Below are 20,048 nucleotides of genomic sequence, written 5' to 3' on the forward strand. Positions count from 1 at the left end.
GGGAGGGCCCTGCCGGAAACATCCCCTGCCTCACAAGCCGTTAGGTGGCAAGGCGATCGACTCATCTGGGTTTGTCCAGGACCATCTCAATTGCAAGCCCCGGGTCCAAGCGTTCCTCAGTCTCTGGCAAACTGAGATGGTCGGTCACCCCATCAGGTGCTGGTCTGCCCCGCCTCACGTACGTCGAACCCTTTAGCTTTCCTAGACACCTGATCCCTGCCCACTCTGCCCAGAGACCTTTCTTAAATGTTGTTTCTTTTCCTTTCTTACCCAGACAGCAGAAGACAAATACAAGAGAAGGAACTAAGTGTTTAAAGTCCGGGCCCTTCTGTGCCACTCCCTTCTCTGGCATCTTCAGCTGGTGGCCCGTCTCCTGTCCCTGGGTGTTTCAGTCTCCCTGGCCTTCTTCCATGCCAGGGAGATTGTCTAGTGAGGCCCGGAACCACTGCTCTGAACGGCCATGGCCTTGGGAGAGAAGGCCATTGCCTCCCTGGTCGCATAGCTCAGGGCCTCAAAGCAGAAACCCCATTGCTGGATCAGCAGCACTCGGGGCCTAGCTTTTGGGCTGTATTTGCTTTCTTGCTTTTATGTAAATGTTTTAAGAGAATATTAATTGTTAATTGGCACCATACTACTTTCCTCACCCTTTCTCCTGTCACGTGTGGAATAGCAGGGGTGCGGGTTCCCCTTTCCAGCCGGGGGAAATACATTTGCAAAAAAATAAATAAATAAACCCCAATAGGAAATTCCTCTAGCCTGGTACTTTGTTTTTTAAAGCAAAATTTGCTGGGGAGAGGGTGGTTCATTATGGTTATCAGAGTAATATATGCATGTATTATGAGAAACTAGAAAAGTAGAGAAGGAACTTTTTTTAAATCACCCAGAATCTCGGAATGGTACCTTTTAAAGCACACTGGATACCCACCAGCAGTGGACGCCGGCAGTGGGCGGTCCTCGGTCAGGTGGGTCCCCGGCCATCCACCAGAGCCCCGGCTGTTCAGAACATTCGAGTTCTATGGCCTTTTCCACACCAGCAGCCACAGCAAACACGGTTCCTCGTTACGGACTGTAGTTCTGTTGCTCCATGATGCTGAATTTATGACAGAGCCTGGAGTCTGTCAACGAGTGCTTCTAGAGTTTCTATGGCAGTGCAGGCCCCTCCGTGGGCAGGCGATACACAGAGTGAGTGTACCAAGTTGTACCAAGTGGCAGAGAGGGAGCTTGGGGTGGGCAGCCAGGGCACCCATCCTAGTGGGAGGCAGGGGAAGTTTCCTGAGGAAGTTGTCCCTAAGCCAAGACCTGACCGGAGAGCAGGTGACGGCAGAGAAAGAATGGCCCAGGCCGAGGGGCTGCCCGTGAGGAGGCTCAGAGCTGGAGGTCCCTGTCTGAGGGGCAGCATGGAAGAAGGCCAGGGAGACTAAAACACCCAGGGCCAGGGAGGCGGGGGCACGAGCTGCAGATGCCAGAGAAGGAAGCGGGGGAGAAGGGACTGGTCTGGAGGTCCATGTTCTGGTTTGTGGCCTTCCACCAAGAGCAATGAGACACCCCCCCACCCACCCCCCACAAGGCTCATCCATGTGGTGGTCAGGACCCCTGCGTGGGCAGGGCGGGCTGCTGAGAGCAGGGTGGGTGTGGAAGAGAGTGGCCGGAAGTGAGAAACATCTTGAGAGGACCGGGGAACATGGGTGTGTTTGCAAGCTAACTAGGTGACAGTTTCAGTAGAACCTGGTGACTGATTCAACATGCGGCGAGAAAGGGCCCAGATGACAGGTTGCAGAGGAGAACACAGTCTGAAAGCTTCATCGTTTTTGAACAAGGGGCCCTGCGTTTTCACTTTGCATTAGGCCTGCAAGTTCCAGAGCCGGTTCCTGCCCAGGGCTCACTGTCTTCTGTGTGTTTATGCAGGATCTTCCCTTGGCTAACGGGACTTGAACTCCATCCAAGGCCTTGAGATTGTTGATTTATGCTGACAGGAGTGTGAGGCAGCCCCCGGGCCCGGCTCAGTGCAGTGTGTGTCTGCGAGGGGACCAAGGGTGGTTTGTGATGCAGTTCCCGAGAGCAGGAGCAGACAGAGGCGTACTGTTCGCTAGCGTGGAGACACTTAGGGACTGAGGGCGTGTTAATAACATGAGCTTCGAGTTTGCTGCTTCAGTCAAACAGGAATTTCCCTCACCCAGGTTTCATTTAGGTTAGTGACTCAAGCTAAAAAATTCCATCCGCTCAAGCCAGAGCTAAACGGGTATGCAGTTTGGCAGAAAAGACTTCTTATAAGTGAGTGGTTTATTATTTTATTTGGCTAAGAATGTCACAGGATGTCGGAATCTCATGCAATGCCAAATTTGCATTTGAAAGAAAATTATTATTGAAAGGGTTTAAAAGAAAATTTGTGAATATTCCTATGTTTGATTTTTTTTTTTTACCAAAGCTTAAGGTATAATACAATAAACTGATTATTCAAGGAACTGTCTACAAATTTAATAGAATTGCTTTGCAGGCTTGTAGACTCGACCAAATAATAATTATTACTTTCATTATTAAGTGTGAAAATACCCTATTAAGAATAACCGAGATATGGAGGGGTAAGAGATCTACCGAATAAGTGTCTTATATCTACTTACAGCCAGCAAATCTATAAAATATTAAAATTATAAGGGGAGGCCAGGGGATTGTATAAGGAAAATTTGGTAAGTCCCTCCAAATATTTACAAGGCTACAAATTTTGAAGTCGATTTGGTAATGTTGTTAAAGGAAGGGCTTTGAAATCAGACAGTTTTAGGCTCAAACCTTGGCTCCATGTTGGTCAAGTTGCTTAACCTGCCTGAGACTCAGTTTCCCCTGATGTAAGTGAAGATAACCTCTACTTTCTATGTATATTCTGCAAGTTGCAATCATTTAATAATTTGTATTTTTTAAACTGTATTTTTTTAGTAGCTGCTAAAGGCCACTTAAATGCACAGTCATCTGTGTGAGTCTTTGTGAATTTCCTTAAAAATAAGCCTTCGCTCCTTTGATAAGCCACGCAAGTGCCTCTGAGGACAGAAGCCAGTGGCTACTGAGCTAACCTGTTCTGCACAGGACAAAGAGATGAAGAAACTGGTGTTTTCCCCTCAGAAAAAAAGAGGTAGAGAGAGACTGAGGTGGGGAAAATTGGGGAGAAGGGTCCGTGAGCTGGTGTCCCCTGAGGGGCCACTGGATCATATTCGAGGGGTAGGATGGTCCTTAAGGGATGGTGCTTCTCTGAGTTTATCCGAAGATAAAGTGATACTATTTGTACAGCATTTGTACTAGTTTTTAAGGGCTGTCGCCACAAGTACAGAAAACTGGATGGCTTAACACACCGGAAGCATATTGTCTCACAGTTCAGGAGGCTGTTCTGGTCGATTTCATTTAGCAAGAACAGGGCTGTTTAGAATGTGGAGTTTCCAGGGATTTCAGAGCATCCTCATTCCTTTTCTCTGGTTTTATCTGGGCTCTCTGCGCGGCCTGCCAGACTCTCCCTGGGCTGCCCTGGGAGTCTGCCCCCTCCTTGGCCCTGCCGACTTTATTGCAACATGAGGGCAGTAGAAATATTCACCAACCTCAACAGGATGTCGTGGCAATTAACAAAGGGATAATTACAGAGCGCACTCCCATGAAAGCTCCTGATGCAACTAAATATTATTGTTGCAGGAGCTCTCCAAGGGAAGTCCGGCTGGTGGCTGCGGGTGGGGTGGCGTGTGAGCTGGGCCTCTCTGCCGGGGCCTCCTTCCTCCCAGGGACGGGGCCGGGAGCATCCCAGCTGGAGGCTCCTCTCCCTGGAGTGCGGCCTTCCTGGGCCAGAGTGCTGTCCCCTTTGGCAGCACTGAATGGGGACCGGGGGGGGTGCCGGGTAAATGTGAATTGCAGATCGATGGCAAACAATTTTTTCATGTAAGTATGGTTCATGTAACAGTTGTAAGAGAAGCAGCTCGTACTTATACTAAAACATTATTCCTTGTTTATCTCAACTCCACATTTAACTGGACATCCTGTTTTTATTTATTTGTTTGCTTGCTTTGGCTGTATCTGGCCACCCCCAGGTCCACAGTTTTAGGGTCAGCATCTCAGGACCATGCTATTTAGACAACACGGTAATCAACTCCTGCCTCCATGAGAGGACAGTATCTATTATTGTTGTTGATGTTAATGTGTGGCATAGGGTTCCATCAGGCGACACCCTCCTTAAGGCCAAAAGAAGTCTTTCCTTGGGACCACTCGCCTAGAGCCTTCTAGAGCCGTGATTCTAACAGCCAGGTGGTGGCCATCCTGTCTGTGTGTCCCTCCTGTCCGCGCGTCCCTCCTATCTGTGAGTCTACAGACCACAACTAGGGAGTGTAGCTTTAGCTCCAGGACTTTGTAAACATGAGAAAATGTTTGAGAAACAGTGAAACCCACACTGTAAGAGACCATTTGGTTGAACTTCCAACATCCATGTTCTTCAAGGTCATACGAAGGTAAACAGTGGCCATGTCACCTGGTTCCACATGCAGGCTTCCATCCAAGAAACCACTGAGGATGCGGGGGGGGGGGGGGCAGCGACACCTCAGTGGCCCAGTCCCTCTGCGCTCTGTATGACCACAGGGTCCCATCTTTGTTTGGGTATTTGCTTGTTGCATTTAGGCCCTGAAGGTAAAGCATGTGCCTAAGCGTGTGCGTCCTCTCCAAGCAGGGTGTGTTCGCTAACTGATTTCAAGGGAGGCCCTTAATGTCACAAAATTCTCTGACAAAGGTTGACTGTGAAGATTAGGTTTTTGTAAAGACAGAGTAGCTTGGTGAGACCAAACCCCAGAGATAACAAGGGAAAATTCTTTTGATATCTGAAAGCAGTGGAGAGTGACAAAAAGCAGGTAGAAGCTGGAGTGGAATTTACCCTGAAAGAGGAAAAGTACCCGGTGAGATCTGGAAGTTTGCAGCTTCTTTTTTCCCTCTGAGGAAAGTTCCGGAACCCCGGTGCTCCTTATAAGCAGGAAACGGCCTTGGACTGGCTTGAGGTAGATGTAATACATATGACAACAGTAACACAAGGAGTGTGTGTGTGTGTGTACATGTGAGTGCGTGTGAGTGTGTGTATGTGTGTGTGTGTGTACATGTGAGTGCGTGTGAGTGTGTGTGAGTGTGTGTGTGTGTACATGTGAGTGCGTGTGAGTGTGTGTATGTGTGTGTGTGTGTACATGTGAGTGCGTGTGAGTGTGTGTGAGTGTGTGTGTTGTGTGCATGGTGCGTGTGAGTGTGTGTGTGTGTGTGTGTGTGTACATGTGAGTGCGTGTGAGTGTGTGTGAGTGTGTGTATGTGTGTAGTATATGGAATCACACTGCTATATGGTCTGATGAGGTATTTGATGTAGAACGATATTCTTTCTTTCTACATCATGTATTTCTTTCTACAATATATGTCTTTATCACAATCCACTTAAGCAACTACGAAAAATTGCCAAGAGTTATAGCTAAAGAGTCAGTGGAGAACTAAAATGGAATGTTAAAATATTTAATGCAAAAGAAAGTAGGGAAGAAAAAATGGGAGAAAGAAAAGCAGCTGGGGTAACTGAAAAGCAAATATGCAGACGGTTGACGTAAAGCCAACCACAGCAGACAGGCACGACCGAAGGGGAGCAGCTGTGCGAGTGGCGCTCTCAGCACAGGTGCCCGGGCAGGATGAAAGAAGCAAAGACGGAAAACTGCTGTGGAAATTATAAGCATAAAACCGACAGAGAAAGGAAAGAGGGAAGGGAAGGCCGCAGAATGGTTTCTTGGATTTTGTTCATTTGTGGTCAGCTTGTGAGGAGGTTGACAGGGAGGACCAGGGCCCAGGAATCATGCCCCACAGCCCCGTTTGTCACCATTTACCAAGGAGAGCCAGACACTGTCATTTCCTCCACAGGCTGTTCTCACCTCTCCACCTGCGCAGGGCAGTGGGTGTGGCCACGGGGAGGATCACCAGGGAAATTGCGGGATCTCAGAGGAGGGGCCTGGCCCAGCTTCTGAGCTCTGCTTCGATGGTGTAATTGGGGCTCGTCTCAGTCACCGTCCCCTCCATCCCAGACAGCCTCCATCTCCCCTCGCCTGCTCCTCCAGCACGTGGGGGTAGGGTGTGGACAGGAAACTGCCTTTCTGGCTCGCTCTTCACTCCGGCTTGCTAAGTCCCAAGGGTGGAACAGCTCCTAAGCCTTTTGATAAGCACTGTTGGATCGTCTCCGAGCAGCAGAAGCCGCAGAACTCGCGGCTTGCTGAGTCCCGAGGGTGGAACGAGAGCTCCTAAGCCTTTTGATAAGCACTGTTGGATCGTCTTGGGAAACCATAGGATGAGAACAAATTTTATCTGAGTCACTTAGATGCATTGCGGTCTGTGACTGTGGGTTTGTACAGTAAGATTGCCTTTGCTGTTTCATTTTGTTTTGTTTATAAACAGACTGTGTTGGAGAATTTTTAAACGAGCGTCTCCCAGACTCCTGCAGGGCTGGCTTACGCTGCTGAATGGCTTTGCCACCGTCTCCGGTCCTTCACTGTCCCCAACTGCGAGTGCACGTTAAATTAACTCAATGAGTCTAAATGACGGATGGGACTCTTCTATTACTATTGTCTGTTCCGTTCAGAAGAAATGTTTGTAGTCTTAAACCATACCATGGAAATTCCTTTTCCTAATAGCCAAGCGAAGAACGAATTTAGTCTCTGTCTTTGAATGCCAACCGGTCCCCCTCCGGGACTAAGCAGCCAGTCACCTGTTTGGTTGACTGAAATAACCATAAACCATAGCCCCCCAGACTGGTCCTTGGTAGTTTTCAATAACTATTGCGTGAATACATAAAGGAGATTCCTGATTAGGCTCATTAATGTTTTTGAAACGCTCATCTTCCTCAACAAAGACTTCTCTAGCCCTTGGCAAGGTGACACCTTTCTTCCTGGACAGACTGTGGGTGCCACGGCAGCGATGTGACCGGCTGCCAGTCCGTCCCGCGATGGCTGGTCAGGCCACTTCAAGGAAACGTGCCGGTGCCCATAAGACAAGCTCCTGTTTGTGTGGGGTGGTGACAGCTTTTCTCTCACCAGCGTCTGAGCTGGGAGTCAGCACAGAGAAGCATCAACAAGTGACTAATTACTAAAATTTCTGATCAACGTGAGAGATGCTTATCGGTATGACTGTGAAGAAACCATTTAACAAGAGCTCTGGGGGAACTAATCCAGCAGAAACCAACCCCTGCCGGAAGTACCTGAGCCCTGGGGTGTTTAGTTGGGGTTATCTGGGAACAAAGGGAGCAGCATTCCTTCCTACCTGGTGTGAGGAACCTTCCATGGCCTCCCTTCTTAAAAGAGTCCTTGTTAATTATTTTCATTATCCAGAGGGCAGTGTGTTTGCTTTTGGCCAAAAGGATGCTCGAACTCTTTAACTTCCGGCCCTTGTTCCTGTCTCCACCGGGCGCTAGACTGATGACACTAGAGTCGCTTTGGAAAAGCATCAGATGGCAGTCACTTTATCAGCCTCCACAAAGAATTTAAAGCTTTGAGAGCCGAAGCGTCTACTTCTCAAACGCAAGGATCTTAGCGCCCAAGATATGAATGTTGTGCTGAAGATATGCCCTCCCCGCTCCCCTGATTTTTATTCATCCGCTTTTGCTGTTTTGCTATGTGCGCATTTCCCCCTCCCACCGGCTTGCCAATTCCTCAGCCGGCAGGGACTTAGTTTTATCACCTTTGTGCCCACCTCCGACTCGGCAACCCTAGGACCTAGCACAAGTCTCCGTCCAAATAGCAAATCCACAATAAGTGCTCACTGAATAAGGTAAGAGATGTGCGTCAAGGCCTGGGACTTACTTTTTGTATGACTTGTGAGTGATTCTGAGCGTATTTACAAAAACATTCCGTGCGTGGCAGCCTCAGAGAAATCAGTTGATGGCTCCAACGGGCCTGATTGAAGAACCACCCTTCTGTGGAAGCCTAAGACCTGGCGGATTTGTTGGGGAGACAAAAAGGATTTCATTGTTTCTCTAGCCACATTGCATGATGAAATTCTAGAGTATTCCAAGTGTATCTTTTCCACCAAGTAGGCCAACCTTTCCCAAGAAAATACCAAGGCTAAGACAACTTATAGGACTTATTTAAGTCATCAGTTCACTGCAAAGGCAGGACTAAACCCCAGTCTTCTTACTCCCTAAATCTCTAGGTAGTATTCTTCCTACTACTATATCACAATGCCTTTAGAGACTGCTAAAACAAATAAGTAAATCGCATGTGTTCATCTTTCTTTTTTTAACAAGGAAACTTCTTTACAATAATTCATTGCCTTACTCTTTCTCCTTTTATACATAAAATCGTTATAAGTTTTCATGTGAACAACATTGAAAAGCACATTGGGTGATGGAAATAGTCTTCTCATTTAACCTAAATACCATTTCTACGTTGAACAACTTTGGGTATTAGTGTAACAGTAAAAGCATCCTTGCTCTGAAAATACCAAACTAGCTGGACAATAACGGTGCTTCTCACCTGCCCATAATGAAAAAGATGTCAGAACTTAAGAAGAAGCTATGAACAAAATCAGTATTTTCTTGAATGGGGAAGTGGGACGAGAAGCCTGGGCCTGGTAGGAATAAAGGAAGTCAGCCCCGGCGTCCGGCTCAGGATTGATTCACAGGAGGTTGTGAGGCAAGGAGCCCTCAGTGTGCCTTGAATTCCAGGAATCTGGGCACCGCCCCCCTTTCTTTTAAATTAATGTCCTTGTACTCTCAGTGCTCCCTTTGTACGTGAATATTTGTTTTTAAATTATTTCTGTGGGTAGTTATGTATAGTCATATGTGTATGTATATATGTATATGTGTGTACATATGAGCTCTATTTCTTGATAAAGATGAGATCCGGTGCTCTACCACAGATAACTACTTGTCATATCAAGGGTGGCTCACGTGATCTGAGGCGCCTTGTGGAGAGGAAACAGGGTGAGAGGGGCACATGCACACCTGGGCACCGTTGAAAGAATTGAAGCTGCAAGTCCAAACAGAGGGGCTCAGGGTGACCCAGGGACAGAAACCTGGCCGAGGGGAAACCATCACAGGGCACCCGTGAGCTCCATGTAGGGGGTGGGGCGGGGGGGTGCTTAGCTAAGGCTACTCCCAAATGGGAGGTCATTTGCTCGTCTCCCCAGCCACCCGTGGGAGGTCCTAACAGATGCCAAGAGGGGGTGCCCTCTGAGCTGTCGCCTCCTCCGGACCCACTGCAGGTGGGAGAGGTTAGGGCCTCAGCTCTGGGCCAGGAGCAGCCGCACTGCTGTGTGTTGCCCGTGGGAACCACGGAGATGATTAAACACCTTTGTCCGAGGGTTCCTGTGGCATCGTCCAAGCTCTCAGAAGACGTCGTCATTTCTCCTCCTCTATGAAGCACTGAAGACAGAAACAGAAATAAACAGAGTCCTACGGACTTTCCATTTCCTTATTGAGGGCAGTGATATTTGTAGTCTTGGGTTCCATGAAACTTTCCTGTATCTATGAGAGTTCCATTTTTAGTTTAGGTTACATCAAGTTCGTTTCAGATACCTGCACCCAAAGAAGCTTAACCCACACAGATGAAGGAAATCAAAAATAGCCTCTGAAAACAGGGCTAAGAAATGAAGAAGAGCGGACTAACACGGAGCCAGCATTTGAGGTCACCGTGGCGGCCGACCCCCCCGCCGCCCCCCAGCTGACTTGGCAGACCCTCCTGAACTTCCTAGTGGAGTGCCTACGTGTGTGCACGCCAGGCCACAGGGAGCAGAGAGGGGAGAAAACCATGGGCCAGAACGTGGGGGATTTCCACTGACTTCAGCGTAGATGAGGTTGGGTTGAAAATTCCTCTTTTGAATCATACCTGCCCTTTCCCTAAGCCACACAGTAAGGGATGGCTGGAAAGGCAGTGGGCTGTGACTCACCGCCATTAGGAGTTCCTAGGAATAGTCTGAGAGCACTTCTCTGAGCAAGCCAACTTTTCATTCGTGTGAAAGTAACCAAAATGGGTTCAGATAGTAAGGGCTCAAAAAATGCACCAGCATATACCTTCCCGAGAACATCATTCAAAGAACAGGAATTCTTTAATAATATTAATAATAATAATAATAGAAACCAATTAAACATGTACAGATTTGGGGGAATATGATTTCAAAATTGACTAAACAAAAAAAAATTCTTAAATATTTATATGAGCAAATACTTAACCTATGTTATCACACACACACACACACACACACACACACAACAGACAGGGAGAGGATATGGGAAAAGGAGATCTGTACATAAGGGAAAATGTTGTTCTTAGCTTTTAAACTAAAGAACTAGATTTTAGCCACGTGGCCCTTAAACCTAAATAGAATGTGTATTTCCAAATCACTTTAGGAGATGAACGCAAATAAAACACAGCACAGATCCCAGATGACAAGAGAGGAAAACAAAGGAAATAAGGAGGAGGCATAATGAACAGGAAGCACACATCAAAAGGACTGGAGTGGGACTGAGAGCATCAGTAAGATTATCAGTATTTAATGACACACCAACATGCATTAGAACGAATGTGAATGAACAAGCAGAATACAACACCACGCACATACAAATATGTTTGCGTAAAACACGGTTAGAGGAATCTGGAAGGAACATGGGGGAAAGTTTAAGTGAGTTGTATCTGGGTATACGTGAATTTCTTCCGTTTCTTTGTCCTTTTCTAGTGTTTGCAGTTTGTCAACAATGACAAATATTATTTTACTACCCAGGCTCATTGCAAGCAATAGACACTGGCTCTGCCTTTTATTTGCAGGGCGGGCGGGCAGACTGGAGGCCCAGGGAAGAGCTGACACTGCAGCTGGTAGAATTCCCTCCGCATCAGGGGTGACATCAGTCTTTTTTTCTCTCAAGGCCTTCGACTGATTATATGAGGCCCACCCACCTCACTGAGGGTAATCTGTTTTACTCAACGTCCACTGATTCAAATGTGAATCTCATCCAAAAACACCTTCACAGCACCATCTGGACTCGTGTGCAACCAATATGTTTATGGGGCCCACTCCCACCCTTTCATGTATTCATTTCCACACACATGCAGTCATTCAGCAAAGCGTCATTGAGTGTCTCGGTCAGGCACCGTGTCAGGCACTGAACATACCCAGACGTGTAGGAAAGGCTATGTTATAGTTCACCTCCTACGTCAGTTTTTCCTGGCCACAGGCCTGGTACTGAGGTCAGTTTAGTAAGTGCCGGCCACAGTAATAGACACCCATCCCACTGGTAGTCTGTGAGCTGAAAGCTGTTATTTGAACATTTTATTGGAATTCTATGTACACACACAAAAATGAATAAAAGTATGTTTCCTTCTTTCACCAGACTACTAAGAAAGATAAACAGCCAGAACAGTGTTAGCCTAAAATTGAGCTAGTCTGTAAAACTCTTCATCATTTAAAAAAAAAACAACACAGTGAAAGGCCTCCTCTTTTCCTCTGGGCTGCTTTTTCTGCTCTGCATGGCAAACCCATCAGCTAGGCCTTTTCCCGTCTCCTGACTGCCATTCCTCCCTCCCCGCAGGGGCCTCGGATCCTGAGTTGCTTATCCTCAGCAGATGTCACGGTTTCTCGAACTCTCTGAAATATTAGATAATTGCGAAGAGAGGCACGTTTGTGAAACCTAATTCCATGGGTACCACTTTGGCTATGCAACTCTAAGTGGGGAAAGAAAACATCCGAAAGTTTCTCTATCAACATTTAAAAAACGTAAAGCAAATCAAACAGTTACCTGCATCTCACTTTCTATGAATAATCTTGAGATCAAGTGGAAATGGCAGCTGGTAGCAACCAAACCATCACTTTGCCTTGCTGTACCGTTGATCCCTGAACAACGAGGAGGTAAGGGGTGCCCACCTCCCGCGCAGCCGAAAATCCCCACATAGCTGTCTGGTGGAAGTGGGTGATTTAAATCAATCGCCAAATATTTGCTTTCCTTCTGAAATTTAAGCTCCGTCTATCGTGGCCACAGACTATTGAGATGATCTGGAAATTGAGAAAACTACAACAATTTTGCAAATTTGCCATCACTGCTCCTCACCCCTTTGCCTCCTCCACTCCCGGGGCTCTCCCTTCAGGGGTGTGGGGCCGTGGTCACTAAAACTTCTCTTCAAAGATCATGTGCGCTCTATGCTCCACAGGTGCAGAGGCCCAGCTGCAGAGGAAGGAAGTCCAACCCGGGGCTCCTCCCTGGACCTCATTTCTATTAATGGCTTCCCGCTTCCCCAGAAGAGTTCATATGGAACACGCCAAAAATAGTACCCGGCGCCCACGGTGTGCTGAGAAAATGTTACAAGTACCAATATCCAGCCTCAGAACCACATGACCTTTTTCCTTTCCACATACACTAAGTCCTGCATGCTCTTCATTCAAAATGTCTCTTATATATATGTACTGAAATAGCTACTGATGAGATGCTGATGTCTGGGATTTTATTCAATACTAGAGGCCCGATACATGAAAATTTGTGCACTCAGGGGGTGGGGGATCCATCAGCCCGGCCTGCGCCCTCTTGCAGTCTGGGACACCTTGGGGGATGTCCACCTGCTGGCTTAGGCCCGCACCCCAGGGGATCAGGCCTAAGTTGGCAGTCAGACATCCCTCTGGCAGCCCGGGAGCCCTCAGGGGATGTCTGACTAACGGCTTAGGCCCGCCGGACATCCTTAGCACTGCTGCAGAGGCAGGAGAGTCTCCCGCCACCGCCGCTGTGCTGGCCAGCCATGAGCTGGCTTCTGGCTGAGCAGCACACCCTGTGGAAATGCACTGACCACCAGGGGCCAGCTCCTGCATTGAGCATCTGGCCCCTGGTGGTCAGTGCACATCATAGCTACCAGCCATTCCTGGTCCTTTCGCTGTTAGGGTCAATTTGCATATTACTCTTTTATTATATAGGACTAGTATCTCGGTACACGGATTTGTGCACATTGAAAGGAAATTACTTAGAAGAAATATTTTAATATTGCTATTCTCCCTTTCTCTATAATAGAAGTGTCAACCAAATTTACGATCGACAATGACAGATCAAAACAGGCCTGCTCCAAAGCTCCCTGCACACACTGTCAGATTCATTTTCCAGAAATATTACTTTAAGATACTTTCTAATGGTCTCCCATGGCCTCCCAAAGTCATAATCTGCCCTCTACCAATCTTTCTTTTTTTTAAATATATTTTATTGATTTTTTAATTTTTTTTACAGAGAGGAAGGGAAAGGGATAGAGAGTTAGAAACATCGATGAGAGAGAAACATCGATTCAGCTGCCTCCTGCACACTCCCTACTGGGGATGTGCCTGCAACCAAGGTACATGCCCTTGACTGGCATCGAACCTGGGACCTTTCAGTCCACAGGCCGATGCTCTATACACTGAGCCAAACCGGTTAGGGCCTCTACCAATCTTTCTATCTGGATTTCCCACATGACCACCTCTGCCCCAGTAAACTTGGATTCGCTGACATCAGAGAATACAGCCTGAACTGTTATATTGTGTCCTTGCTCACACCATTCCCTCTACTTTGAAAATTTGAAGTTTTAACTGTCTTTCAAACTATAGCTCAAATTCCACCTTCTTTTGAAGTTTCCTGAGTATATCGGTCATGGGTGACAGCTGTCTCAGTTTTACGTGACCTGGGCCTGCTCAGAGCATAGGTATCTGATTTCTAACAGAGATAGTAGCCATGTTGCAAAATTATTCACTTTCCCCTCATTTCAATGAATTCCATCTACTGAATATTTATCAAACTAGTTTTATACAAGGGATGAATAATGTCTTAATCCTCAAACAAACAAACAAACCATAAACCACGTGCATTTTCAAGAAAGCATGCTAAATTGGTCTCTAACTGTCACATACTGGTGGGGGACATTTGAGGCAAGAGATGGCTGCAAGGTGCATTCGCCCTGGGGCAAGCGTGTTGGGGTTTGAGGTTGGGACCGTGTGGTTTGGCTGCCTTTTCACAGCTTTCCCTTCTCTTTATTTCTGAAACCACATGTTCTTCAAAACACAGGTGTTTCTCCCAATGGCTCTCATGGCAACAGCATGAGAGTTTGGTTCCATTTGTTTAGTTACGAATGAATAAGCAGTCAGGATAGATTTAGGCCTTGGACTGTGGGAGCAGGAGGGGCGTCTTATTTCCCTTATGACATTTCACAATCTAGGGGAGCATAAACTGCATTTTTCATGGCTTTGTGCTTATCTACCATAGTTCTTTGCACATTTTAGCCTCTCAATAAATGTTTTGTGAATGAAATTAAAAGTAGCTAATAGACCCAATGAGCCCTAATAAACAGCCACCAGGCCAGGACTCTGGTACCTATCACGCCAGTCAATGACCTAACCGTCGCCACCTGCAAACCGCACCCTTCCAAATATTGACACGCACAGTGACTGGTAGATAGTGTCTGTTTATAAGCACCATATGTGTTTCTGAACAATTATTTATTTAATACTTTTTAAAAACTAAGCTTGGAACGTCTCTTTCTACAAAGTATAACATAAACTTGTTACTTATTTTAAAACTAATGCAGAACTTGTGTTTACAAGAATTGTTTCTATGCGCTTATTTAAAGAAAATAATATTTTGCATTTTGAGATTTCCTGACTTAAGCAAAGGCTAATTGACCTTAAGAAGCAGAAAACTTGCTGAGGTGTCTGTGAAAATACCGAGAAACTAGAGATGTTAGACTCATGAGAGAAGACATTAAATATACCCAATGACTGAAATGAAACACAATAAGATGAAGAAAGAGAATACCAAAGAAAGAGAAGGATGAATGGAAAGGAAAAGAAGAAAGAATGAGCATATACGCTACTGGATGCAAATCATTTAAAAAGCTATAATGATTGTGGGACAGCATATTAGGAAATTGGTTATAGATCTGAGAACCGCAATAAGAAATTGAAATCCACCAAGTGGACGGTTATTGATAACCATTGAGATTTGTTAGAATAGCATGCTACTCCAGCTAAAGGTGGTTTGCTAAATCTTCTGAACAACTCTCAGAGCGGCATCACTATAAATGAGAAAACAGAGGATCAATATTAAATAACCTGCTCAGATTCGCACGCGTGGCAAGCAGCGGAATGAGCTCCAAGCCACGAACTGTCCACATCCAGGGCTACCATTCACTCAACAGTGGGTGGCCTTTCCGACCAAAGGCCTGGGGAAGAACAGTTCTCCAAGGGACAGAGGCTGTAATTCGCAGCGCCCAGCAATAAAACATGCTGGTGGCAGCAGTTGTCCTGCACTTGTGGTTAGCAGCACTGTCATTAGATTGCCTTCCACGAAGAAGGAATCATGTGTTTGTGTGTGCTCGCATATTAGGTGGGACTTGTAGCTTTAAAAGTAACTCCCATAGCTTGTGACTTGAGCAATGACACACGAGCTAGCACAATGCCCTGTGCTGTCCAACTACTGCTACAGCCACTGTCTGTACTTACGTTTCTGAGAACTCACATTACTCTGTCCATAGCAGGTCAAAGAATCAAGGCAATGTCCTAGGGTAACGCTTCAGGGGACATCAGGATCTTAGAGGCTGTAAGCCAAGTCGTTAGCCAATCTCACCATCACTGTGCTGATTTCACTGTTCTATCACAGATTTCCTTCCGGGAGTCAGGACTACCCAAAATGAGCAAACAGCCTAGTACAGAACCAAGAACAGACAGTCCTTGTTGCAGCCAAACCCTGCCTGCCCGTGCCACCCCTGCCATGTATGCAGCTTTGCCAAGCCCAGCCTTTTCCCGCCATTACCTATGTCCCTTCCTGCCTGCTCAGATCCTAGCAATCAGATTCCAGCTAAATCTCCAGTTGTAGATACCATTTCCCATGACTGTACATGGACTGTGTCTCCCAGGCAATGGAGAGAGAGACGTGACTAGTCAACATGGAACCAGTTAGCCAACCAACCAACCAACCACAACAAACAAGAAACCATCCACTTTTATACACACCATTGGCTAGTTTAACAGCAAGGAACAGCCTTATATAAAACAATCTTCCCATTTCTCTCAATCCCTTGCCCTGCTTGATTTCCCATCAGAGTACATACTAAGGCATCTGACATGTCATATATGTAATTATAGTTTATTGCCTTCCCCCACACGCTTTAGATTCTAAGGTCTAAAGGACAAGGGACTTTTATCTCCAACACCTGCAACAGTGCCTGGGACAAGGTGAGGATTACATACATTTATTGTGCTAGAAAGGCACTTGTCACACCCCTCTCTGATGTTTATTTTCATCAGCCCGAGGTTCACCTTAACCTCATTTAACTCAAAAAGTGAGAGAAAATATACTCTCGTTCCAGACCCAGAATGACTCTGGGGGTCTGTATTATTCCCCACTTTTCCCATTCTCCAACACGTATAGTGGGCAACCATCACATGTTTTCATCCCATTTCACATTATTTTGCATAGTTTTCATTTTCCCACAGTAGTTTCACATTTGTTGACCTAGCACTTAGTAGGGATCTGAGCTATTGGAACATAAGGACAATCTAATTACAGAAAGAAACAGGAATGATGACTAATATTTACTGAGTGTTTATTATGTACAAAACATCATGCTAAGTCCTTTGAGCTCATTAGCACACAAGAAACCCATGAGATAGGTATTATTATTATCCCCATTTTGCAGTTCAGGAAACTGAGGATGAAGTAATGTACCTAAGGTGATACGGGTTGTAACTAACAATCCAGCCCTGTTGACAGCAAAGTCTGTGCTCCTAAGGAAAAAAGGAGGGAGCCCGGTCAGTGTGGCTCAGAGGTTGAGTGTTGACCCTTGAACAGGAGGTCAAGGTTCGATTCCCCATCAGGGCACATGCCCAGGTTGCAGGCTCCATCCCCAGTAGGGGGCCTGCAGGGGCAGCCAGTCAATGAGTCTGTTTCATCATTGATGTTTCAATCTCTCTCTCCCTCTCCCTTCTTCTCTGAAATCAGTAAAAATATATTTTTTTTTAAAAAAAAGGAGGGAAAAAGAGAAGGGAGAAGGGATGGGGGCTGTATTTGTGTGTTGCTGAACCATGGTAGCTGTATCTAAGAAAATTCAAGTTTTTGAAAAAGATTTTTTTTTTAAACTATCATTTCAATGTGAAAAAGTGAGTTTGGAGCTAGAGAGTTTCTGAATTACAATGATGAATTAATTTCTGCAGTAAAAATAGAAGTGCTTTAACTTCATAGGTTTATAGTCATAACACCAATTACTGGACAAACTCAGGGCAAGGGTTAGATGAGCCTCTAGCACAGGCTTCCCAGGAATCCTTATCACTCCCTCTCCCTGGTGTGATAAAAAGACCACGATAAAAGGGAATAGCTCTGCTCCAGCTACACCTCTTTTTTTCTTTCAAAAGTGCAACGAAAAGCAGCCTGCAAATGCAAATCAAATTCCTTACTTAGCAATCGTATTCTCACCAATGGGAGTAATGGAAACTCAGGCCGTATGTAGAGGAACTAACTGAACTCCGCATGTGTCCCAAGTTCAATGCCAGGGATCTGGGTTCGGAGGGAGCCCCTGTAAGGCACGACCTCTGTGGAAGCCCAGAAAAGGAAGGAGGTGGAGGGGCAGGAACAAAGAGGTGTGAATGGGTGATCAGATGGAAGCAGAAGACCACCGACTTCCAAGTTTGCCCAGGACTTTTCATGATGACCTTGAGTGAGGTCTACTTCCTAGTTTGGGAGAAGCCGCTGTTCCACTGGGCGGCCACACTTCATGGGATGAGGTGAAAGGATGTCATGCTTCTGTTCTTCCATGTAGGTGGTGGCTCTCACAGTTTGGGACAGGAGTTCTTGCCCTGTTTTTTTTATCAGTGGCTGTCTTGCCCTTCACACAAGTCCCTTCAAACCTCTTACCTAAAATATGTTTAGTTCAAAAGCGACATGTTTTGGAGACCTGTGATAAGAGAAGTAGGCTCTTGTTCCTGTTCTGGCCTACTTCGTGGCCTGGGTAAGTCATTTAACTACCCTGGTCTTGTTTCTACACTATAACTCAGGGGATTGGCATGTGATCATTCCATGTACTTGGTAATTACATCCAAGACAAATGCCAACCAGGGTGGTACTAGAGGGAGCTGGAATCAGACTCATCTGAGGATTACATTAGTGACTGCACTTCTGGGCTCTATAAAACCATGCCATAGTGTTTCACTCTCTCAATAATATGGACAAGTGAATTCACGTTCTCTTTAATATTTAATTGGTTTGCATTGGTCATGACGAATTTGGTGTCTCCATGGTGACATAAAAATGAAACCATGACTACAGAAATTGTCCAAATAGGAAAAGCTTGGACTCTGGTCTTGCTTTCTTGGTGGCCGGTGCCCAGGAGAATTGGTTGCTGGGAACACATCAACTGAGGGTGTCACAGGAGTGACCCTGACTTTGTACCTTCCTATCAAAACGTGCATTGTTGAACTGTGACAGGAAGCTGTACCCAGCTTTCAAATCGAAAAGAATATGGAAAACTCTTTATAGTATGACCCGAGTTCAAATCTTAGCTTTTCCACATACTCATGTGCGCTCTTCTTAGTCAAGATATTTATTTTATTTGTTAGAATGTAAACTCATTTTTAAAATAAAGTAAGACATTTTCAAAACATTCTGACAATGGCATCTGATGAACCTTCAGAAAATTTCTAGGCATATACAACGTATTTTCTAATTTTTGCACAAATAGGTTGTGCTATACTTAAGGTTCTTTTTACCTTTATTAGTACCTCTTAAAACATTACTACTTTCTTGTGGGCTTCCTAGAATTTCCTTTGTATGGATATAGCATGTTTAGTGAAACAGTCCTATTAACCAACACAAAGGTTACTTTCTCTTTGGGGTTGTCACAGAACAACGCTTTACTGAACAGCTTTGCTCACTTGTGCACACCTGGCAGCAGCAGGATAAATTCCTAGAAGTGGAGCTGCTAGGTCCAAGGTCAAGGTCATTTTCAATTTTCTAAGTATCACCCAATCAGTCAAGTTATTCAAGGGAGCCTTGGATTCTTCAGGGCTGTACACAGTGGACCATCATGACTTTCTCCAAGGTTTCCTCTGAGGATGACATGAGAGGAAGGCATGTGAAAGCCTAGTACACGGTGAGCGGCTGTGGATGAATGTGAATCCTTTTACGTAGACAACTGTTTATGAACATCATGATGGCCATGGCTTTGGACATGAACTCCGTGAACATAAGAATGTACAGAAAACTCTGGACATTTAAAATGTGCCTATTTTAAACTCCATTGTTGAACATCACTCATGAAATCTTTGGAGGGCAAGTTGAATATTTTCACACGCACACAGACTTGACATTAACTGTAAATACTGCTTTCCTCGCCCCATCAAGCTGCGTGACTTGACAGCTGCCTCTCTGCACACGCACATCCCAGGCGATCACGCCCATCCCAGGCGATCACACACACTCCAGGCGATCACACACACTCCAGGCGATCAACCACATTCCAGTTGGTCCCCCACATCCCAGGCGATCACGCACATCCCAGGCGATCACACACACTCCAGGCGATCACGCACACTCCAGGCGATCACGCACATCCCAGGCGATCACGCACATCCCAGGCGATCACGCACACTCCAGGCGATCACGCACATCCAGGTGATCACCCACATCCCAGGCGATCACGCACATCCAGGCGATCAACCACATTCCAGTTGGTCCCCCACATCCCAGGCGATCACGCACATCCAGGTGGTTGTGGTCACACCAGGGCGCACCAGGCTGAGGCCACCTCCGGCATGTCTTCCAGGCACGGCTCTTGATCCTGCGTGGAAACGGCTGCTCGAGTTCAGCCATCGATTATCAATAAAACCCGCAGGCCCAGCTCTGAAAGACGGTGGGACAAACAATATGGAAAATTCCGGACCTCCCCTTTCCTCCCACTTGAGCTAAGCGGCCGAGTCTTCCCCGGCCTCCGGGGACCCGAGGCGTTGCAAATGGATCCAAAGTCCGGAAGGAGGTTCCTGGGACCGAAGCCCAGCGCCGGCCCAGCCCGGCAAACTCCAGGCAGAACCTTCTGGAAGGGCCG

Source organism: Myotis brandtii, unplaced genomic scaffold (assembly GCF_000412655.1).
Source record: "Myotis brandtii unplaced genomic scaffold, ASM41265v1 scaffold395, whole genome shotgun sequence".
Classification (NCBI taxonomy): Eukaryota; Metazoa; Chordata; class Mammalia; order Chiroptera; family Vespertilionidae; genus Myotis; species Myotis brandtii.